The sequence below is a fragment of the Meriones unguiculatus genome, chromosome 19 (genome assembly GCF_030254825.1).
Source record: "Meriones unguiculatus strain TT.TT164.6M chromosome 19, Bangor_MerUng_6.1, whole genome shotgun sequence".
In the NCBI taxonomy this organism is placed as follows: domain Eukaryota; kingdom Metazoa; phylum Chordata; class Mammalia; order Rodentia; family Muridae; genus Meriones; species Meriones unguiculatus.
In genome coordinates this window covers 37957788-37983020 of record NC_083366.1, presented here as the reverse complement: position 1 = coordinate 37983020, position 25233 = coordinate 37957788, and positions in this window count along the sequence as shown.

The window sequence follows — 25233 nt, the reverse complement described above, 5'->3', positions numbered from 1 at the left end:
TTAATGTAGGAATTGGTACTCACTATCTGGCTGTATCTTCTGAGAGTTTCAAATAGAAGCCAAGAACACTTTTTCTTTTTCTATTTTTATTATTTTTATTAACTACAGTTTATTCACTTTGTATCCCCTCTGTAGCTCCCTCCTTCCTCCTCTCTCAATCTCCCCCACCTTCCACTTTTCCACCCATGTCCTTCCCCAAGTCCACTGATAGGTGAGGTTCTCCTCTCCTTCCTTCTGATCCTAGTCTATCAGGTCTCATCAGGACTGGTTGCATTATCTTCCTCTGTGGCCTGGTAAGGCTGCTCTCCCCACCCCTCAGGGGAAGGTGATCTAAGAGGAGACCCAATCAGTTCATGTCAGAGACAGTCTCTGTCTCCATTACTATGGAACCCACTTGGACACTAAACTGCCATGGGCTACATCTGTACAGGGGTTCTAGTTTATCTCTGTGAATGGTCCTTGGTTGGAGTATCAGTCTCAGAAAAGACCCCTGTGCCCAGATTTTTTGGTTCTGTTGCTCTCCTTGTGGAGCTCCTATCCTCTCTAAGTCTTACTATTTCCCCCTTCTTTCTTAAGATTCCCTGCACTCTGCCCAAAGTTTGGTTATAAGTCTCAGCATCTGCTTTGATACCCTGCAGGGTAGAGCCTTTCGGAGGCTCTTTGTGGTAGACTCCTGTCCTTTTCCCTGTTTTCTCCCTCTTTGCCTTTCTGAATGGGGATTGAGCATCTTATCCAGAGTCCTACTTCTTGATTAGTTTCTTTAGGTATACAGATTTTAGTATGATTTTCCTATAAAGGGCCCTTCCAAATATTCATGTCTTCAACATATTTTTTTTCCTCCCTGGTGCATCTCACATGGAAATTCCTGCTGAATATTTGCCCTTTAGGAAGTCACTTTTTTCTTTTGCTGTCTTGTACTTTAGGGACAGCCAATGTCTTGAGGAAGGCTTTTTCTCAGAAAGGCTTTCCCTCATCTAGAGCCAAGGAAATTCAGCGTTCTTGACATCTTTCCAATGTCTCCAGGTAAGCTGTTTTCTTCTGGTCAGTCTGTAATTATTTTCAGTGGAATGAAAATAATTCATCAGGTACCAATCACTCCATCACAGTGAGAAGGGAAAGTTATTTTGCACTTATTTTGTAATTGAATCAATATAGTAGGCTTAGAATTGTATAAAAAATTTAACAAAGGTAAGGATATTTTGTGTCATTTGTATGCATGTCTTTGTCTGCCTTTACATTTCTGAGTTATGTTGTATATAGCACAATGTGCAGACCTTAAATTTAGTTTGATAAGTTTTGACAGGTGTGTATACTCATGTAAATATTTCATTATAATTTTAGGTGTTTTCTTTGTGTTAATTAACTTAATTAACACTAAAACAGCTTTGGCATCATAGTCAAATTCATAAATCAAAAGAAATGTTCATACATTGGACTTTACACTGTTTACTTAAGCAACTGTGAATTGCCATTTTAATACACATTTCCATACCTGGCTTTGGGAAGGAGAATAAATGTTTTCTAGATTTAAGCCCATTTCTGACTTTATTTTTAAATTAAGTTTCTCAAGTCTTTGCTTTCAGCAAAAAGCAACTCTCAATCTAGAAATTTTGTTTATTTTTAAACTTCTTTTTACCATATATTAAATCATTCTTTTGTTTAAAGATTTAAAAAAAAAACCCTAGTCAGAGTGTCCTCAAATATCCTCATCAGTGAGTTTCTTCTAAATCTAACCAATATTTACAGCTCAATATATTCTTGATACTTTATGCATATAGATTTTTAAAAATAAAAATACTGTTCATAAATGTGTATAAACTATTTTCTCTTTAAAATTTCCAGTAATAATTTCTTTCATGTCAATAGTTATATTTTTCATTAAATGAGAATTTAAATGCAAAATCCTTTTTCTTTAAAAATGTATATTATTTCCAATAATTAGGTTTTTCATTCCCAACTGAAAAAAAAATCAGATGCTACTGCTTATAAGACATGTTGAACTTTGTCAGAAATTCTAAATATGGATTCATATGATGATGTTTTTTTCTTTTCAACCTGTACAAATGATCACTCATATTGGCTGGGTTTTTTCCATATTGAAATAGGCTTGTTTCCATACAACAAGCTAAATTTGGCTATGCTATATGATTCACTTACCATACTGTTGAAGATAATTTCATAAGAATTTAATGAATCATATATCTGTAATATTGAGTGATATTAGTCTGTGTCTTTTCTTTTTTGTGGGCTTGTTTTGTCTGTTTTGAGTATAACCATCACAAACACTTTTAAAGACTTTTTGTTTTATATGCTAAGGTTTCTTATGAGAAATTCTTTGCCAGTTTGTACTTCATAGATTTTATTTTCTCCCTCATTCCATCAACAGTCAAAAAAAAGATTCCATCATTGTTGTTTTTACTTTTGAAATTGAATTTTTTTTCTCTCTCTTTTTTTTGGCTCATATGTATACAGATATATATTTAAAGATTTGAATGCTTGCTGTGTCTTTTGTGCATTTTGGATGTCCATGGTTTGATTTGTCAAAACTCTTTCTAATTTCAGATGAGAAGGCCACACTCCTGGAGACACCATCTCCTGGTTGTTATTTGTTTTTCTTGAGACAAATGTCATAGCTCCAGACCTCAAACTATAAAAGCTTAAGGGCTCCTAGGAGCTGAGGGTAAAGAGTCAACTCTCAGGCCGGGTCACTTAAGAGCTGGCTGCTCTCACAAAGTACTTGGAAAGTTTCACTGATCAGAAAGTGGAGTCTCCGGGTTCTCCTGGATGATAAGTATCTGAGAGAAAAGTGTGGCACACATGGACCATGTCCAGAAGCTTGGCCTAGGCACTGTTTTGACTCCTGGTGCCTTAAAATGAGAGTGAATCTTCAGGTTAAAGTGGCTGGGCACAGTCCCCGATACTAAGTAAGCTGTACAGTAAAGACTGAAACAAATTTTTTAAAAATCAAAATGACTCAGATCCCATTAGGTGCCATTTTCCTCAAGGCCTTTTGGACATCTGTGCCCGGTTGCACTGGTAATTTTAATTACTTCAGTTGTTCTGCTTTCTAGGAACCCATGGAACCGCAAAAGCATAAATGTGACTACTGAGTCATCCTCCATATCTGGTGGGACTTTTCTGTGCCTCTTGTTCTCTTTCCTTCTCTCTTTAAGGATTTGAATGACCTTTCTGAGTCGGGGGTTTGTAGTTGGTTGTGTTCCTAGTGATCCCACCAAGTTTGGCACTCAATTGTAGTTGTCAACAATGGATGAGGCAGCTCATGGAGGGATTGTTTTAGGCCTTGAGTGAGAGGTACAGCTGCTATGGAGGGGCCACTCTGATTGACATGGGAGTTAGACCCCGAGGTCACACAGGCAAGACCTGCTAGTTGTGAGGAAAACAAAGGCAGGGGTATCATGGGTAGGAGTAGCTGGAGTTATGCCAGGGAAGAACCTGAACAGAAAACCTTGAAGAAAATGCAGAAAGAAAACTGCTTCTCAAACCTATTGTTCCCAATCCTCAGAGCTATTAAAAAGTCCACATTTGACTAATTTCACAAATCATTAATCACCCACTATGGACTCAATTGGACTTGTGGTCACATTAGAGACCCACAAGCAATTAAAATTCCTCCCTCTCATGGAGCAAGGCCTGGAAACATGGCTATAAATCTCAAGTAGCTGGCCCATGTAGGCCAAGCTGCTACATCCGGCCTCCACCTGTGATGCCTAAGAGGCATGTGTGTGTCGCATCTATATCTTCCCTTCCTATTCCGTAACACCGCTGAAGATCCTATGTGTCCTATCAAACTGTCCTGGTCTTGTAGCTTAATAAACTATACACACAGAAAGACAGAGTTGAGCAAGAGAGCATCACTATGAAAGGGAATTGATTTCCCCCAAATTAATATATATATATGTGTGATTTCTATTAAAAGTGCAAAATAGTATAGATAAAACTGATACATAAAAGATTTTGAAATAATAATAAATAATCCTTAAAATTCTTGAACGATAAAACAAGTCTGATGCATGCTAAAATGAGTATTCCCAATATAGATTAAAATGTGTATTTGCTAAATGGTGTACAGTAACAAAATCAGCTTGCCTTCCTCCTCCCTTTGGGACAAATTCTCATTTTGGGAGCTGGCCTAGAACTCAGTATGAAGCTGAATTGGGGCTATTAATGTTATGATGAAACTGCATGACCAAAGCAACGTGGGGAAAAATGGTTTATTTGGCTCACTCTTCAACATCATAGTTCCTCATCAAAGGAAGTCAGGGTAAGAACTCAAGCAGGGCAGGAACATGGAGGCGGAACTAATACAGAGGCCATGGAGGGGTGCTGCTTACTGGATTGTTCTCCAGGGCCTGCTCATTCTGCTTTCTTATAAAACCCAGGACAACCAATCCAGGGGCATTCCCATGAATCACTAATTGAGAAAATGCCCTACTGGCATGCCCACATTCATATCTCTTGGAGACATTTTCTCAAACGAGGCTCCTTCTTCTCTGACTATTCTAGCTTATGTCAAGTTGACATAAAATTAGCAAGTAGGGTAGCCTAGGCCACTTGTAGAGTGGGCCTCAAGCCCAATCGGAACATGGCTGGCTACTCACATGACATGTAAACCACTGTTAACAGCACTGACCTTGCCAAACCTGTCACTGTTGTAGGTCCCAGATTCACAACCAGGTAAGATCGGTTGAGTCCTTTCTTTTTCCAGCAGCAGGTAGCACTTTCCTCCATTGTAGAAGCCAGCTAATAGTGACGTAGCTTCCACGTGAGCACCAGCTTGATTTCATCATGTTCTATGCTTCAAGGGTGTAGTGCTTTCAGCTATAGAGTCTTACTGTCAAGTTCTAGAAGGTAACTGACAACAGACTGCATTGTTTTTGGACCTACGGGACTATTAACCAACAGTTTCAAAGGAGGCAATCAATTTTTTGTACTAAAGTTTATATTTGTTAGTCATGTTGTCTATGTAAGGACATTGTTACCCTGTTTTAGGGCAATTCCATTAAAATATATACATAGCTAGCTAGCTAGCTAGCTAGCTAGCTAGATAGATAGATAGATATAGATAACTATATGTATATATTTTAAGAACATTCCACAGCAGTAGGTTTTCACATAACTTTTTCAAAAAGTCTCTCTCCCATGATTCTTCTTCTATTTTGCCCTTCTATCCCCTTCTCATTAGACTGTTTCTGTACCATTTTTTTCTTTGATACTATATATTTTTGTGTTATAATTCCACTCCCTTGAAATTTCTCCATGAGAGCCCCTTAGTAATTCTTTTTCTCTATGAGTATTCTAAATGGAACACACATAAATGGTATTCTAAATGGAACACACATATCTGAAGACCCAAGCCACAAATGAGAGAAAGTATCCAACATTTGCCATTCTTAGGCAAATTAGGTTGCTTCACTCTGAGGACTTTCTAGCTCCCACCCATCACCTGAAAATTTCATTTTATTAATAGCTGAATAACATTCCACTGTGCAAATGTACGACATTTTCATTATTCATTTATCAGTTGATGCATATTTAGGTTGTTTCTGCTTCATATCAATTGTAACTAGAGTAGCAATGAACATAGATGAGCAGGTATCTCATTTGTAGTAGGGAGGCGGGTCCTTTGGTGTATACTAAAGAGTGGTACAGATGGATCTTGTAGTAGATTTATTTCTAGCTTTTGTGAGAAAATTTCACATTGATTTTCATAGTTTGTGTACCAGTCTGCACTCCCATGACCAGTGAATAAATATTCCTGTTTCCCCACATCCATGATAAAATTTGTCATTAGTATTTTAGATCTTAGATATTCTAGTTGGAGTGAGATGCTATCTCAAATTAGTTTTAATTAACGTTTTTCTGAGAGGTAAGGATGTTGAACATTTTCAAAAATGGTTCTCAAAAATTTGTATTTTATATTTGAAAACTATTTCATTCCATGCTCTACTTTAAAGTTAGTTATTTGTTTCCTTGATGTTGAATTTTTTGGTTTGTATATGCTAGACACTAACCCTCTGTCTAGTGTATAGATGGTAAAGACATTCTTCCCATTCTGGAGGGTGTTTCTTCACTTTGCCATGTCAATTTTTAGTTTCATACATTGACATTTATTAATTGTTGGTCTCAATTACTGTGTTATTATGATCCTATTCAGAAAGTACTTTCCTGTGTCAACGGTTCAAATATATTCCTTGCTTTCTCTTCTATATGATTCAGGGTATCAGATCTTATATTGAGGTTGTTGATGCATTTGGAGTTGAGCTTTTTGCAAGGCGATAAACATGAATCTATTTGCATTCTTTTACATGGACCCTTCCATTGACAAGCACAGTTTGTTGAAGATGTTGTCTTTTTACATGCATTGTCGGTCTCTTAGTAAAAGATGAGGTAACTGCATAAGTGTGTGTTGTTATGCACATCCTTAATTTTATTTCATTGATCAGCGATATTTGGTCTGTAAGTTTAGTTTTTGCTGGGTATTTGTCTGATTGTGGTTTCAGAATGATCTTGGCTTTGTAAAAATAATTTGAAAATATTCCTACATTTTTTATTTTGTGGAATAATTTGAGAAATATTAGTATTCTTCTTGGAAAGCCTGGTAGAATTCTATCCTGAATTCATCTGGCTTTGGGCTTTGTAGTTTGAAAATTTTAAATTAATTCTTCTATTTCATTGGATGCTATGAGTCTATATAATTTTTTTAGTTATCTCAATTTATGTTTGGTAGGTGTGTTGGCTAGTTTTTATACTGAATTGGCCAAAACTGGGATTATCTAAGAAGAAAGAATCTTAATTAATTGACTCCATAGAACGGCCTGTAGGTAAGAGGATTCTTTTAAATTGATAATTGGAAAGGTCCAGACCACTGTGGGTGATACTCCTGAGATGTTAGTTCTTGGTTCTATGAAGAAGCAGGCTGAGAAAGCCATGGGGAACATACAAGTAAGCAACGCTTTTCCATGGCTCCTGTAGCTGTTTCTGCCTTGAGTTCCTGCCCTGACTTTTCTAGATGATGAATTACAAGCTGTAAAATAACATGAACCTTTTACTTCCCACCTTGCTTTTGGAGGTGTTTGGATCACTTGGTTGGTAAAAAGTCATAGAGTATTGCTGTGACAGACCTGACCATTTGTTTGTGGGGAGTATTTTGTGGTATCTGAAACTTGGGCTAGAAAATTCACTAAGTGCTCAGAGCATAAGGAGTTGTTTTCTGGAAGGTTAGAAGATAATGCTGAGAGCAATGCATATGACAGTGTCTGGGCTTTTGAAGTTTCAGAGATAAGTAAATACTTTACTATTGGCCATTTTTGTAATATTTTAAATTAAGGCCTTGCTATTCTGGGGCTGAAGAATTGGTTGTGATTAACAAGAGGCCAGCACTATTGAAGTAAAACCATTACTTTGCTGGAACAGTTGATGCCGCTTATCTAGGGCTGGAGAAACAGCAACAATTAACGAGAGAACCACATCATTCAGGCAGACTCTTTTGTGAATTATTTCATCAAGGTTAGTACCTAAAAGCTGTAATCCAGAGGAAGCTGATGCCTGTCCTCTATACTTTGAAAACACTTTGTACATTTATATGCCATCCCTGGGTACTCCTTAAGAAAGTTTTTATAGATTTCCAATATAACATAATCCTTGTTATCTGTAGAGTATGACACTTTTCTTTTAAATGTTAGTAGATACCAATGAATGATTATTTTTAGAAAATCACTGAAAATATACATATGCAGACATATATGTCTATGTCCATGTGGAATGTTTTGAGAACTTAAGAACTCTTGGCATATAATGACTCAGATTCAACTTCTATATAAGACACACCAAACAGTAGTTTGGTTCCTAGTGTTATTATGTGGCTCCTTCCTCCCCTCCAGTAGACCACTCAGACACAGTTTATAGCCAGTTGAAAGTCTTTAATCCAGCCAGCTGGGACTATATGTAGGTATTCAGAACTTAAGTGTAGAACAGAGAATTTAGAGCAACGGATTTATTTTATTTTTTTAATTAATTACACTTTATTCACTTTGTATCCTCCCATAAGCCCCTTCCTTTTCCACTCCCGAACCCACCTTCCCACCCCCTTGTTCACGCATGCCCCTCCCCAAGTCCACTGATAGGGGAGGTCCTCCTCTCCTTCCTTCTGATCTTAGTCTATCAGATCTCATCAGGAGTGGCTGCATTGTCATCTTCTGTGGCCTGGTAAGGCTGCTCCCCCCTCAGGGGAAGGTGATCAAAGAACAGGCCAATCAGATTATGTCAGAGGCAGTCCCTCTTCCCATTACTATGTAATCCACTTGGACACTGAACTGCCATGGGCTACATCTGTGCAGGGGTTCTAGGTTATCTCCATGAATAGTCCTTGGTTGGAGTATGAGTCTCTGGGAAGACCCCTGTGTTCAAATTTTCTGGTTCTGTTGCACTCCTTGTGGGATTCCTGTCCACTCCAGATCTTACTATTTCCCACTTCTTACATAAGATTCCATGCACTCTACCCAACAGTTGGCCATAAGTCTCAGCGTCTGCTTTGATAGTCTGCAGGGCAGAGGCTTTCAGAGGCCCTCTGTGGCAGGTTCCTAGGTTGTTTCCTGTTTTCTTCATCTTCTGATGTCCATCCTCTTAGCCTTTCAGGATGGGGATTGAGTGTTTCAATCAGGGTCCCCTCTCTTGATTAGTTTCTTTAGATGTACAGATTTTAGTAGGTTTATCCTATGTTATATGTCTATATCAGTGAGTATATACCGTGTGTGCCTACAGATTGGGAAAGAATCTTCCCCAACCCTTTATCTGACAAAGAGATAATATCCAGCATATATAAAGAACTAAAGAAGCTGAAAAGCAGCAAACCAAGTAATCCAATTAAAAAATGGGGAACATAGCTAAATAGAGAACTCTCTGTAGAGGAATATCAAATGGCAGAGAAACACTTAAAGAAATGCTCAACGTCATTAGCCATTAGGGAAATGCAAATCAAAACGACCCTGAGATTTCACCTTACACCCATCAAAATGGCCAAGATCAAAAACTCAAGTGACAACACATGCTGGAGAGGCTGTGGAGAAAGGGGAACCCTCCTCCACTGCTGGTGGGAATGTAAACTTGTAAAACCACTCTGGAAATCAAACTGGCGCTTTCTCAGACATCTAGGAAAAGCACTTCCTCAAGATGGAGCCATACCACTCCTGGGCATATATCCAAAAGAGGCTCAAGTACACAATAAGGACATTTGCTCAACCATGTTTGTAGCAGCTTTATTTGTAATAGCCAGAAGCTGGAAACAGCCCAGACGCCCCTCAACTGAAGAATGGATGCAGAAACTGTGGTACATCTACACAATAGAGTATTACTCTACAATGAAAAATAAGGAAATCATGAAATTTGCAGGTAAATGGTGGGACCTGGAAAGTATCATCCCGAGTGAGCTTTCCCAGAAGTAGAGCAAGGGATTTTAAAGGCACACACACACACACACACACACCAGGAAGCTGCAAGGGGATGTTTTGTGCAAACAAGCAGCTTAACAGAAGCTAAGATAAGCAGTTAGCTGGAATTGGAGGTTGTAGATGGAGGAATTTCTGCATTGTCTTGCCCTGTCACAATTTCTATATGACCTATGTGACCTGACTTTTTCTTAAATTCTTGCTAGAGTAAGCTCAGAGTCACTGAGAAAATTTACTGCTTGTTCTGATGAAATCTTCAGCTGTGATTCTTCCTTTCTTAGACCACTTCGTGGCTTAGATGTGTTCATCCTACAGGTTCAACAGGAGGACCATGGTTAATAAAAAAGAGGACCATGGTTAATACTCAGGTTTTCTGAGAGGAATGATTTTGCCAAAATTAAAATGGGCAATATATGATATGATACTTCTTAATTTGTTTCACGATCTTAACAATTTTATATACCCAAATGCACATATGTATCTCACAGAATCATGTATATATTAAATATGTATAGTACATGCATGGAAAAGATAAGAATAGCTTAAAGAAGAAAAATAAAAGACCTTACATTTGTGACTTTAAATCCCCTGCAATGCTAAAAAATCATCTCAGAACCTGAGTGCCATTTCTCTGAAAAGTGCTCATCATGAAAAGCAGGGCTGGCTTCTTTGCAGCCTTAGCAGAAGGTTAGAGTTCTAACTTTCACAATTGCCAGCTCCGCATTTCCATTGTCCAGCCTACTATATTTCCCTTCCCTCTACACTTGAGTCTCTGCTTGCCCCGCTCTCTACAAATTCATTCTTCCCTTCAATGAGGCCAGCCATACCATGGAAATCCATGTGGAGCTTCGCTCTTTCTCTACATTAGTAGTTCCTAAATAAAATGATTCTGCATTTTAACTAATATCCAGCTGCGTTAGACAATTTTATCTTAGACAATAGGCATACACATTTGTAGTTGAGTATGTGTGGTATACACATGATTTCAAAGAAGACCAAAGAAGAGAATCTAAACCCACATAGTGCATGTGAAAGGGTTTATGAGGATTCCATGAGAAGGATGTCAGGTAGCAAAGAACTAAGGAGAAAAATATATGTGAATGCTGATAGTTAAATTCTTTAAGAAAATATGCCAGCTTGTTTTGTTAGGCAAATCATCTTGATGAGACACTTTGATCTACCAAGACAAATAATCAACTAGTAGTGATTCAAGAAGGAAGTAATTCTTCTGCTAGTAAGTGGAAAATGGTTTCTGTTCTCAAAGGCCATCCAAGAGGGAAGGACTAAGGTAAATACGAGCAGGCTGAATCTATAAGAAGAAGCAGTCAGTGAGGCTTCCAAAGGAAAAGTACCCAGCTACAGATTAGACCAAAGATAATAAAGCAGAGATCAATCACTCAACTTGAATTTCACTGCTGTATGAGAATCCTAGCCCAAATCTTCTTGTAAACTGTCTGGCAGTGTCCCACCTTCTGGATATATTTTTGTCCCTCATGAGGCCTGAAGCATGACTCAGCACTGAGTCACATCCCCCCAAAGAAAAATGGCTCACAAAAACACCTTGAGTTTCAGTGGAAGACTGAGAAAAGGACCTTGCATTAAGCAGTCTTCATTAATCCCTCCTCAGCATCACCCTTTTCACAGAACTTACTTATATGCTCTGCCTGCTGGTGACAGGATGCTGTATGACTTTTCCTGGGCAAACACAAACAGGCATCCATTCATCCCAGATAGGGTACAAATAACAGAAAGAAAACATTTATCAAAATCCAACTCGGTGGGTCAATAAGTTTGTCGGGGCTATTTTCAGTAGTATGTGAGGGGTTATTTACCAGAGCATAAGATGACTCAAAGGTAGCTGTGTCATTGAAAAATCCACACCAGCACTGGTGATGACTTATAAAAGCTGCATCCTAAAACCCTCTGTGTAATTTCCAGACATCTCCAGAAGTCAGAGAGTCTCCTCTCCACAGCAGTCCTTACTGCTCATGTGATCTTAATGAAGACAGTACCTTGTAAGTCTGGTGAGTTTCAGGATTTCCTAAGACTTGTGAATTGTTTACTTCCTGTGCTAGTTAGTTTTTGTCAAAAACTAGAATCAACTGGTAAGAATTCTTATTGAGATTTCATTGAGAATTCCATTGAGATTTTGTCTCTATCAGATTGGTTTGTGGGACATTATTTGGGGCTTGATTGACAAGGATTCAGATCACTGTATGTGCTACCATTCTTGGGAAAGTGAGCCTAAACTATATAAGAAATGTAGCTGAACAAGCCAGGAGGTCAAGTCAATAAACAATATTTCTCCATGGTCTCTGCTTCAATTTCTACCTCCAAGTTCCTGTCCTAACTTTTCTCAGTGATGGGCATTGTAAGATGAAATCAACCGTTTCACTCCCAAGTTGCTTTTGGTCAGTGTTTTTCATGGCAAAAGAAAGCAAACTACAATACTTCTAAAATTTCAATGAGATTGCTTACAAAACACACGGTTCCATTCAATTCAGGGGAAGTTGCTATACAACTTAGAAAGGAGATGTCCTCCATGGTTAATTTGTCTTCACATAGACACCATAGCTCAAGAGGCACTATGTGAGATTTAGTGTTGCCATTGTACTCTATTTTTTAATTTTTTTTTATTAATTACAATTTATTCACTTTGTATCCCCCCTGTAGCTCCCTCACTCCTCCTCCCCCAATCTCACCTTCCCTCCCCCTTCTCCACCCATGCCCCTCCCTCAGTCCACTGATAGGGAAGGTCTTCCTTCCCTTCCTTCTGATCCTAGTCTATCAGGTCTCATCAGGAGTGGCTGCATTGTCTTCCTTTGTGTCCTGGGAAGGCTGCCCCCCACCCCCCTCAGGGGGAGATGATCAAAGAGCAGGCCAATCAGTTCATGTCAGATACAGTTCCTGTTCCCATTACTATGGAACCCACTTGGACACTGAACTGCCATGGGCTACTTCTCTGCAGGGGTTCTATGTTATATCCATGAATGGTCCTTGGTTGGGATGTCAGTCTCAGAAAAGACCCCTGTGCCCAAATTTTTTGGTTCTGTTGCTCTCCTTGTCCTCTCCAGGTCTCATCTTTTTCATAAGATTCCCTGCACTCTGCCCAAAGGTTGGCCATGAGTCTCAGCATCTTTGATACCCTGCAGGGTAGAGCCTTTCAGAGGCCCTCTGTGACAGGCTCCTGTCCCGTTCCCTGTTTTCTTCTTCTGATGATGATCATCCTCTTTCCCTTTCTGAATAGGGATTGAGCACTTTAGCCAGAGTTCTCCTTCTTGATTAGTTTCTTTAGGTGTATAGATTTTAGTAGGTTTATCCTATATTATATGTCTAATACCCACTTATGAGTGAGTATATACTATGTGTGTCTTTCTGTTCTGGGATACCTCACTCATGATGATCTTTTCTAGATTCCACCATTTACCTGCAAATTTCATGATTTCATTGTTTTTTATTGCTGAGTAATATTCCATTGTGTAGATGTACCACTATTTCTGTATCCATTCCTAAGTTGAGGGGCATCTGGGTTGTTTCCAGCTTCTGGCTATTACAAATAAAGTTGCTACAAACATGGTTGAGCTCAACGTCCTTAGTCATCAAGGAAATGCAAATCAAAATGACCCTAGGATTTCACCTTACACCCATCAGAATGGCTAAGATAAAAAACTCAAATGACAACACATGCTGGAGAGGTTGTGGAGAAAAGGAAACCCTCTTCCACTGCTGGTGGGAATGTAAACTTGTACAAGCACTCTGGAAATCAATCTGGTGCTTTCTCGGACAATTAGGAATAGCACTTCCTCAAGATCCAGGAATACCACTCCTAGGCATATATCCAAAAGATGCTCAAGTACACAACAAGGACATGTACTCTCTTAAAGTTAGGAGTAATTTTGATTTTGAGTAATGCTCTGTAAGTGAGGCTCATGGAATGCTGACAAATGTACAGTAGCATGGAAGATACATGTGACATGAATGTGCTCTCTTATTTTCCTTATCCTTATATAGCATTGTAACACATCATCAGCATAGAATGCCAGCGACTCATTCTGTGGGAGTTTAGCAAGATTCAAAGTGAGGTCAAAGGAAGAATGTCACAGCATCCACTGAACAAGCAAAGCATGCACAATGCCACTTGCTATTCACACCTGAGGTTGTATTCAACACAGAAAAAGTCAGCAAAGCTCTCAGAAACATAAGTGACCAAGATCCCTGTAAGTCTTTTTGGAAACCAGATGTTAGTTGGTGTGGAAGTGAGCAGAGGAGAGCCATTAATATAAGTAAGACAGTATTTCAGCCTTTGAAATCAAATGCGAAAGAACAGAGAGGACTCCAGCTTGCTGAAGGACACCTGAGTTTCAACTATGTCATAATTCCCAGGAATGTGAGTGTTGTTAGAAATCAGTCCTTGAGAATAATAAAAGGTCATTTATTTCTGAGGTTGAGCCTATGCACAGTGGTCCTTATCATCAGTAGGTACCTCTCCATATGGTTATGGAAAAATCTAGATGACCTCCTTCCCAAGACCTTTATTCTGTGGCATTCTGGTATGTTTCAGGACTTCCTGGTACTTATAATCTAGGAAGAGACGAGCTTGGAGGACCTTGGGTGGGAGATCCATGTAGGTCCTACAGTACTGCCACTCACATTCTATGAACTAGAACTCAGTCATGTGGCCACACTAATAGCTGAGAGGGCTTGAAAACATGGTCTTTTCTGTGTATCCTAGAAAATGAAGTGGGTTAGATTAACAACAGTCCCTGAAGAGGAGAAGGACATTTAAGCAGTTGCAATGGGGAGAGCAGTGTGGAAAAGTATGTAAAGCAAGAGATTCTGTAGTGTAGGCAGAAACTATGTGTTATTTGGTGTTGCCAGAATACTGTAGGAAAGGAGAGGTTGCAGAGAGAATGTCAACAGTATACTGCTCAGTCCCCCTCCCTTGTATGAGACCAGCGATGGCTGGAACATTTATGAAAAAGAAGAAAATAAGAGCATTTGTGAGGTGACAATGATGTCTTACTCAGCAACCAACCACATGCAGGAGAGCAGCCTCATGGGATTATAACCGAGCTGGAAATTCCTGTCACCTAGTGATATCACAGCTGTTCCATGAACACAGCATAACATCCAACACATACATCAGAGATGATTATAAAAACAAACCCACCATGGTAGCAGTCTTATAGAAGTATTCCATCATATGTAACACTGGATAACAAACAGAAATCATTGTTTATATTTTTTCTACTGTCCTTTATATCATTATTTTATAATGTACTTCTACATATAAAAAGGTTTATGGTAAAAAGCAGTCTGTTGCTTTATGCTGTTGGAAGCCTCACATATCTAATGATTACCTCAAAGGTCCACGTTGAGTGACTGACCTAAGCCATTCATGTGAGTTTCAGTGCTCTGACGGTCATACATTGAATCTGTCTGATACAAAGCTCAGAATGCAGTTCCATCCTAAATAACAGTTGGTTATATTTGCACATTTCTACATTTGGGTGGGGGGATTTGCTGTTTTTCTTTTTCTACTGCCTTCAAACTATGAAGAAGAGAAAGGATATGGTGTTGTGTGCGTTGGGGGGAGGGATTTCTTCTGTCCCTTAGCTTCCAGAATAGCAAATCATGAGACTCAAAATATTTTTTTATAAATACCTAGGCCATATACCTATACTCTTCTCTGACTATCTTATACTGTAATAACCCATTTTTATTAATCTATATTCTGACATGTAGCTGGTTACCTGTGCTCAGGTATCATGTGTCTGTTCTTATCACATCTTGCTGGCTGAATCTCCCATGCCAGGCGCTATCCCAGAATCTCTTCTGCCTGCTAGATGTCCCACCTTTTATTTTCTGCCTTAGCTATAGGTCATGGATTTTTTTAATTGACAAGTATTGCATGTGTACAATACACAAGAGTTTTTTTTTTTTCCTACAGAGTGAGAGCAGGTAGGAGGAGACCTGGAACAGAGAACAGACTGCAGCTAAGTCTATGTCAGCACACTTTATAACAGCTCAGCCTTGCAGACACTCAGACTGGGAGTTGGCACTCCAGGTATGAAGAATCAGCAGGCAATGAAGTGTTCTTTGTGTTCATTGTTTTAATATACACTGCCAGATGTGGCTTTTTGACTTGACAGAAAATGGCAGCAGGATTCCCACTTTAGCATGATGCCCAGCAGACACGATACTAACCTAACTGTTCATCCAGACACCCTCACCTCCTGTCAATAAATTCCACTGTATTGTTTAATCTCTTCCTCAAAATGCCTAAAGAAAGAGCCTAGGACTGTCTACTGAAAGGTAGTGTAATCCTGCTGGGAGTGTAATCTACTGCCAGTGTAAGGTGTGTTAAAGGGTGAAGGAACCAACCATCCCATTAACTAAGTCTGGCCTAAGAAAACTCTAGCCCAGGAAATTGTTTCTGTCTGCCCAGGCTTGACAAATCAATTGATCTACTGCATCATTCTTTGGCCTTTCTGGGAACAAATGTGCCAGCTTCTCTGCAGAAATGCATTTCCGTATCGAACTCAAGGAATTGACAGGACGTTATCAAATGATCATAAGAGGAGAAAGCCTTTCTGCAGCATTATTTCTCAGATGAAATTGCTCTAACCCAAGCTAATGGGGGGGAACTAATCTTTACACTAGCTTCCCTTGTTTTGTCTTGCTGCCCTTGTTGTTCCTTGCAGCCTGTCTGGAGTGCATTGCAAACTAGCTAATGCAACCATACAGACTGATTTCCTGCTTTCTGCAAACCATTTATAATGTTCATGTGATTTTTGAACTTCCATCCCTGCCCTTTTCACAGCAGGGCTCAAGTGTCGTAATGCCCAGTAAACTGAAGTCTGTGTATTCATGGGCACTGTCTGTCTGTCTAACTGATAGTTCCCAGCAAAAAGGGAAAATGTAGAACCCTTTGTCCCAATGGGGGAAAAAATGTATGACTAAAATTCTACAATGAAAGCTTTTTTTAAAAAAGTCTATCTTCTGTCTTGTTAACACTTTTGAATTTTTTTTTTTGTTTAGTATTATTCTAAAGGTAAAGAAAAATTAAGCTTCTCAATTGTTACCTTGAGTTTTCACTTTTTGTATTTGTTTTTTTTGTAATAAATCTTTAAATGTAATTATAAAATGTAAATGCAAATACGAAAACATGTTTAAGTTTATGGAATCTTCCAAATCATAATTCTTCAAGTTTCACAGTATATACTTGCATAGATCCTGCTTTCCCTGACACACTGCACAATAGGAACAAAGAAAAGCCTGCTTTTATTTCACTTCTTAAAAAGCATATGTTCTACTAACACCATCCCCCAGTCTACTGACAAAGAAGGCAAGACTAAAAAGAAATAGGACTCTTGTCTTATTGTCCTCTTGCTTTTGAGGTCATCATCTTTCAAAATGTGGTCATCTACTGAAGGAAAATATGGAGGGTAAGAAAGTGTATGCAGAGCCCTTTGGCTGTTCATATTTCTCATAAAGTCATTGCCTTCTTTCTCCTTCGTAGCAAACTCTGAGTGGAAGGCGGAGCATGCTCTCCTGAGGTTGCCTGTATAGGCTCTATGCCTGACACACAGCACACTCTGTTTATTGCACATGCTCCAATGTACCACTGCGTGTGCAAACCAAAACTTCAGAAAAAAATATTAACATTTTCATGATGGCTATAACAGAGCATGGAACAAAGTGTGGATCTTTCTCAACTTGGCTCTTGGCTGTCTGCCTGTGTAGTCACCCCTGCTGGTGCAGCATGCCCTGACAGAAAGAGGTTCCGTGTAGAGCCATTCGGATCTGCTTGGCTTTTCCTAGCAAAATTGTGGGAAGTTGTAGTTAGGGTGTTTATCTTACATTACCTAACTTCACTCTTAAACTGTCGTGCATATATTAAGTGCATTAGTGATTAACTCTGAGTCATCAATAATGCATCTGTGTTGCATTGAGGAAAGGAAAGAAATAACAACACCTCACTTTTGGAGTGGTTTAATCAAGAGAGAGTCGAGCTTTTAATTCTCTACTTCATGCTCTCGGTGTCTTCCATCCTCCATGCATCTGTTGTTTAAGTCTGAATCTGTTCCTGCCTGAAGGCTTTCTTGTGCATCTGTCCCTGAATCTGTATCTCTGTTTGTGTCTGTCACTAACAAAGGACTTTGCTCTATCTATTAAACAGAACAGAAAGCATCACATGGGGAAGGAAAGAGGGATATTTACAGAAATATTTAACAGAGTTTTACAAGGGATTAAGTCATTGACTCCAACCAACCTCAAGTGACCCAGACAACAAACATTACTACAAATATCATTGCTTATCAAGTAGTGTGTTCAACATTTGTGAACACAACATTTATGGCAGATATTCATTTTCAAAGGTATTTTCAACCTCTGTATTTGCTGCTTTCAACAATATAAGTGCTGAAAGCACATTATAAGATTTCAGCTATGCATTAGCTTAGGTTGTTAAAGCTGATTATATGAGAAATACAAGACAAGTCAGGTTGACTGTAACATTGTTCTCTTAAAAAGCAGGTTAAACAAAAAGCTGAATACTCAATAGGAGAGCAGTATTAAGTTTTAAGTGACCTCAAGGTATATTGTTAACTCTGGCTGTAAGTTCTGGCAAAAAGCTCCAGTCTCTTAGAATGTAAGCAATATTTTTTATCACAATGCATTGTCATACCGTTGGATTTTGTGGATACAATAAAAATAAGGAATGAAAATAATATACAGTTATGGCATTGTTAACTTGGGCATCATTATGCTCAATACTTTTTTAGAAGACCATTCCTTTGACTTTATTATTAATTTCACTGAAGAACTGGTGAAAATCTCTAATCTAGCATTGCCTGGGAAATGATGTGGTCTGTTCCAAATATTCTTTGGCCTCTAAGGTCAAATTCTGTTTTTGTTTCACAACAGTCACTGGCAGACTAACCATCTATTGATCAAGACCACACATTTCTCCTCTGTTCTTCTTGCATATTGATTCATATTTTTTCAGGACCCAACATTGAAACATACTTTACTTATGGAAGCTAAGATTTTTATAAGAAAATAAAAAAGAATTAATTTGGGGGCAGAAGTTGGATTTGGAGAGAAAACTTTCAAGCTACTAGAGAGTAATGTATAAAATATTCTTGGTATTCAACATGATTCTGATTAACTCAAACAAAAGAAGAAAATATTGTTTCAGGGGGCTGTTGACAAGAAAACTTTGCAAAGTCTAAGAGTGTAGTCATTTCTGCAGATTTTGTAGGAAGAACTTGAGAAAAAAAATTGTTTGGTAGTGCCAATATTTGCTATACTGTCCTTCCAGAGAGAGAGACAGAGACAGAGAGACTGAGTTGAGCCATAAGCTTAGCTTACGTGTGCCATGGTGTGTAAGAGCAGCTGTTGCTTGATTTAGCATGCCACACTTAAAGAGAAAAGGTTAATGACATTTCTTTTTAATTAAAAATAGATTTTTTCATACATGCAATATATATTCATACATACAATATATTCAGATTATGGTTTCCCTTCTCTGAACTCAGAGTATCCCTCTGGATACTCCCCCACTTCCCCACCCACCCAACACACCTTCTTTCTTTCTTTCTTTCTTTCTTTCTTTCTTTCTTTCCTTCTTCTTTTTCATTCTTTCTTTTTTCTTTCTTTATTTCATTCTCTTAGATTCTTGTTTGTATTTTAGAGAGAGAGAAAGAAAGGAAGAAAGAAAGAAAGAAAGAAAGAAAGAAGAAAGAAAATGCCAAAGCATCAAAAGAAGAAAATAAAAATCCTCCAAAAATATCATTGCATTTGTTTTGCGTTGGTCATCTGCAGCTCTTCAGAGGGCCTCCTCTTAAGTGTTACTTGTATATCCAGAAAGATTCCACTGAAGAAAGCTAGTTTTTCCTTTGTGAGCAGGTATCTGGTGGACGTAGCTTTTGGGTTAAGGATGGGGCTTATGTCTACTTTCCCCTTCAGCACAGGGTCCCCCATCTAAGACCCATTTTTGTCACTAGGCTGCTATAAAAAGACAGCAGACTCTGAGTTGTTTAAACAACAGGTATTTCTTTGCTCAGTATGAGAATTGGCAGCTTGCTTTCTTCCATGCAAATGGCTGGCTGCTTTCTTACTACTCTGATATGGCCTGTTCCCTATGCTTATTTCCCTTCTGTCTCCTTTAAGAAGGACATCAGTTAGAGTGGGTTAGAGTTCCACCTTCATTACCTCATTTACAGGCCCTGCCTCCATTTGCAATCACATTGGGAAGAAATGTGCTAACCTATGAATCTGGAGGGACACAATTAAATCTATAACGCTCCCTGGGTAAGGTATTCCATTATCTCTAAATGAAGAGAAAGACGTGCCAGGCAAGCAAGAGTAGTAGGTGCCTTTTATCCTGTTTCCATAGTTGTCATGATGGATACAAAGTTTTTTGCCTCGCCCGTGCTATTATGCTATTGGCATCTTTTTGTTTTGGTGGCATATGTATATTCATGTTGTGAGTTAGCAAACTATAGGAGTGAGTCTTCCCAAGAAATGCTATTTCATTTGTTCCCCAGATATACCCCCTCTCCTTTGGCTGAATCCTCCACTTCCTCCTCCAACTCCTCCTCCCCTGGCTGGGAGGAAGTGCAGCCCTATTCTCTCCCCTGCTCAGCAATTGGCTGTGACTGCTTTATTGGCATATCAGGGGACAATTGGGGAGCAGTGTTTACACAACGTGGAGATAGGAGATTCTCAGAACAAGGATTGCAATCAGATATGGGCAGCTATCAGCTTCTGAATTACACACAAACCTTATGCCTGCACTTCCCCACGCTGTCAGCTGAGCAAAGGAGCAGGTGACATTGAGCAAAAAGGGAACAAAAGGATACCTGGGAGAAAATAGGACGCAGAAAAATTCCACTAGTCTGTGTGACCCATTTCAACACTGGTCAGTTTTCTTCCGTGAATTCTCAGCTTAACTCCTTTGCTTAGTTATCTACAAACAAGCCACACCAAGTCTTCCTCTCTCTCCTATTACGAAGTAAATTAAATGTTTGCTGGTCCTTTACTTTCTCCTTTTTGACTTTTTTCCAACTCTTAGAACAACTAGAAAAGAAGAGCTATAATGCTAACACATAATAAAGAACTTGCATATGACTCTCTCTGCCTACCCACCATTCATCATTTTTACTTTTCATTACATATTTTTGGACCACCTACTATGTGTCAACCACTACGCTAGGCCATTTGGAAATGTCTGGGAACAAAATGAGTAAATGGCTGTGTTCTAGGAAGGCATACTATCCATTTGAGAGATGAGGAGATGGTATAAGCAAACACAAAATGGTTACAAACGCTGACAATCATGGGTGTCTTAGGAAGGCAGAGCCAGAGAGGAGCCTAGAGATTAACAGAGTGTTCAATGGCAGGCTCTTGGGGAGAAAACTACCAGATCCCTTCTTTTAGCACCTCCAGACCTATGTGTTGTCTTCGCCCTACTCTGTGCCCTATACGGACTGCCTTCTGGGGCTGCCCTCCCACTTGGTTGGTTAAAGAGAAATAATGAAAAAGTAGAGGCTGAGTAGATAGCTGACTCCATGAAGTATTTATCACACATCATGAGAACCTGAATTTGATCCCTGAATCCTATGTTTAAAAAATAAATAAAATAAAAGCTAGCTCTGGAGAAGTAGAAATAGGTGGGTTCCTGCCATTCACTGGCCAGGCAGCCTAGTCTTCTTTTTGGATCTCAGTCCAGTGAGAGACCTTGTCTCATAAAACAAGTTGGGTAGTGCCAATGAAGATTGACCTCTCTACATGCACACCTACTCATACACACACACACACACATACACACATATGCATGCTCACAGGCAGACACACACATACTTGCACACACTTGCATTTGCAGGCACACATGTAGCAAGAATTTTGGTGTCTTGAAAAACCTGGCTGTGTTTGCAAACATGTTTTGTTTTACTCTCAGGTGTGAGATATGGGGCTGCTTCAGACTGTCCACAGCAGCAGACTGTTTGCCTCGTGCAGGCTCTGGCATGGGTGTGATTCTCCCAGCTAAAGATACTTTAATTCTGGAGAATTTAAAGGGGGTTAAAAAAAAAAAAGTCCGGAGTCCCAAGAAAGGAGGAGTGGCTGTTCCTCCTGCTGGTTCCTGCTCCTGCTGTTGCTGCTGCTCTTCTGGTTTGTCAAGTGTTCATGAGCAAAGAGACAAGCAGAAGTTAGAGCTCTGAAGATTGGATTTACCCCAAAAACCCAGTTCCCCTAATTGGCAGGAAGTACCCTATAGAGATTTATGTTCTCTTTTCCCTCTAACTTTCTTCCTCTCCTATCTAGTGTTGAGGTGCTAGAAGGGATTGGGGTTAAGGGTGGTAAATATAAGAACCAAAATAAAGTGCTGTAAACAAATACACACGCACACACACACACGCACGCACACACACACGAACAAAAAACAATAAAACACAAGAGCAAAAAGAAGTCAGGTACTAACTCTAGTGCCAACACTTCTGTCACTGTGTTATTCCTTTGCTAGGCCATAGGCAGGACAATGGATACAGTTCCTGCCAAGGGCTACAAAGCTTTCTGAGCTTCAGTGATTTTTCCCTCAACCCCACAGATGTTGGCCCCATGGTACTTTTCCAGCCTTCATTAGTTCACCGTAAATCTACCATTGCTTGAAAATTTCTCTTTCATTAAGCACTCAGATTGCTGTGTGAACACGCTACCTACCTCCCACTGGGGTGCCCACGTTGGAAGGAGAGAAGACATAAAACTAGCATGTGTTCTCCACATGTGATGCTCACGGTGGGTCTCACTGTTACTTTTATTTGGACCGGAATACCCAAGAACAACTTAAATGGAGGAAATGTTATTTGACTTACGTTATCAGAGGTGTTGTCATGAAGGCATGTCATCACAGAAGAAAATGTATAACATTGAAACCAGGAAGCAGAGAAGATATGGGATTGGGAACCTGGTATAACCATCAAAAGTATGCCTCCTTCCACTACTTCCTCTAGCTAGGACTGTGTCCCCATATACCCACAACCTCCCAAGATAGTGTTATCAGCTGGTGACTAAGGGCCCCGAATGTGGCTCATAAGGGGCGTTTTATATTCAAGCCCAATAACACAAAAAGGTACTTCACTTTTCTATGTTCTTATGCTCGTTTTCCTTCTACACTCCAATAAACAACAGCCAGTAGAGTGTGAGAACTCAGCTCAACAATGGATAGGACTGAATTTGCCTTAGATTTTTTTCATTACAACTCGCTACTATTATTTGTGTATATGCCTCAATGGAAAAACGTGTTTTTGCCACATACAGTTTGTCCTTGTGGTTATATACATCTTGAACTCATCAGAACCTTACTCAGGTGACATTTCTCAACCCTCAGGGTAAAAATTGTCTGATGCTCTCTGTAAAACTGGCTGTTAAATGAGACTTTAGTCCACCTCATTTTTAGCCTTTCATTCTTCCACTCCATTCTAAGTACTCATAGTTCTCTATGCTGAGGAATAAGAATTGCAACTATGCAAAGACCCAAACAGAAGTACCAAGTTAGTAGACCCAAATTGGTATGGTTATCTCTGTAGACACTGGGAAAGATTAGTCCACCACTGGAGACTGGAGAGAGGGTAAGATGATTATCCCCTCCACAACCGCATTCCACTGTCTGTTTGGCTGCTACAAAAGGCAGATGGGTCTCCGAGAATAACTGTGGATTGTCCCAGGCTTAACTATGTGATTACAGCAATCACAGCTGAGGTTTTGCATATAATAATGTCATCGGAGCAAATTAAAGCCTAGTTTTGTCACCTGGTCTTCAACTATTGGTTTGGGAACAGTCTCAAAAAAACAGGCAGGAAATGTGGCTCTCAGCCAGCTTCCTTCTTTGGCCCCACTGTTGTTTGTTCAACAAGCCACTACCACAGTGGGCAAAGATGTGAAAATTAGGGCTTGATATGGGCTTTTTATCCTTGCAGCCGTTTGGCTAGAACCACTGCTGACTGTCCAGCATTCCAATAGCTGAGACCAACTGTCCCTAATAAAACACCATTCCATGAAGTGGGACAATTTGTCCTCATAGAAAGATATAGTATCATAAATATACATTTGTCTTCAATTCTTATTTTTCTTAAGGTCAGTGTGTGTGTGTGTGTGTGTGTGTGTGTGTGTGTGTGTGTGGTGCATGGGAATTCCATAGAGGCCAGAGGAGGGTGTTTGGTCCCCTGGATCTGGAGTTAGAGGCAGTTGTGAGCTTCCATGAGGGTGCTGGGAAATGAAGTCTGATATTCTCCAAGGGCTGCAAGCATTGTTAACCTTTGAGTCATCTCTCCAACCCCCTTTCTCAGAATTCTTAGACAAGCATTTTTTTCTTGTGAACTTACAAATACGTTATCCTTTGAAGGTGGTTACAGAATGTCATCATGACCATCCAAGCTTCTAATGTAGTGGGGAAAGTGGTGGCAATTTTTTGTTGTTGTTGTTGTTGTTTTTCTTTTAGCATTGACTGTTCTTTTCTAGCTCCCTGAAACTTATGGACTGATATATCATTCGAACAGCCTGCTGAAAGGAAACCTTATAAACTTATGACTTATACCAGCAGCCAATACCTGGCACTATCTTCTCTATAAATGGAATACAAGATCTATAATCCAAGAGAAATAAGAGTGGCTAAGTTAATGTTTGATGTTCTAAGAGTTAAGGCTACCACTAGGCCATCCTGAGGTTCTTCATGTCACTGAACTAACAAAGAAGCTGATGATCTCTATACAGGCTAAGCTAGATGACACAGTGAATTTGTTAAACTTCTGAATAATACTATAAGTCAATAGGCAATTGAAAAATATGTTTAAGTAGACCAGAGACATCAGTGTACTAGAAAAAGAGGTTGGTAAAGGTAAAGGTACATTTCATCTGTGATTTCTCCTTCAAAGACATAGAGGGCAAACATCCTAAGAGTTAGTAATTACCTTACTCCATCTATTCCAAAAGCAGCGTCTGCCAAGATGTTCTTCCATCCTGGCACTCATTCTTTGGAATCTGTAAGGCTCCCATAGTCATCTCTGTAATTTGTTTTTCATATTCTACATAATCTTTATTCATAGTCACATCAGGGTTTGATGATTGGCCCATAAAGTAAACACAAGCCAAAAATCATATATGCTTTAGCCAAGACTAAAACAATTGCCAAGCATTTTGTTTGAGGAAGTAAGCATTTTTTTTTCTATTTGCCACACTTTTCTGCTGCAGTCTATTTCAGGATGCTTTAAGCACCATGCTTCTGCACTAACACTGTGTTGATGTGACATTAACACAAACCACCACCAAATTTTCTATCCAGCTGTGTCTTCAAGATACATCATGGTTGCAGTTCAATAATCTCAAAATCATAGGGTCAGTAGTGGTAAAGCCTTAATAGCAAAGCAACAATGTGATTGGATTGTTGTATTTTTTTTCACTGCCAGGGCCAGAGGGGCTTGGCAAGAGGGAAGTCCAGCTGTCTTTTTTCTGAAGGAAAAGAATGGCATCCAGGAAACCCACAATGCTACACAAGAAAGTAAGGGCAAAAGAGATCTGCCATTATATCAGTTGGAACTGACCTTCAGTACAGGCTGTAGTTGCTGGAAGGCTAGTGCCAGTTTTAAGATGGAGCTATGCCTGTTCTTCTTTGTTGGTAAGATCTTATGGATTTTAATGACCTTTACTGATTCTTCCCTTCTGAGAAAGGCAGTGTGCCAGTTGGTTAGGGCTTTAATAGAGTTTAATG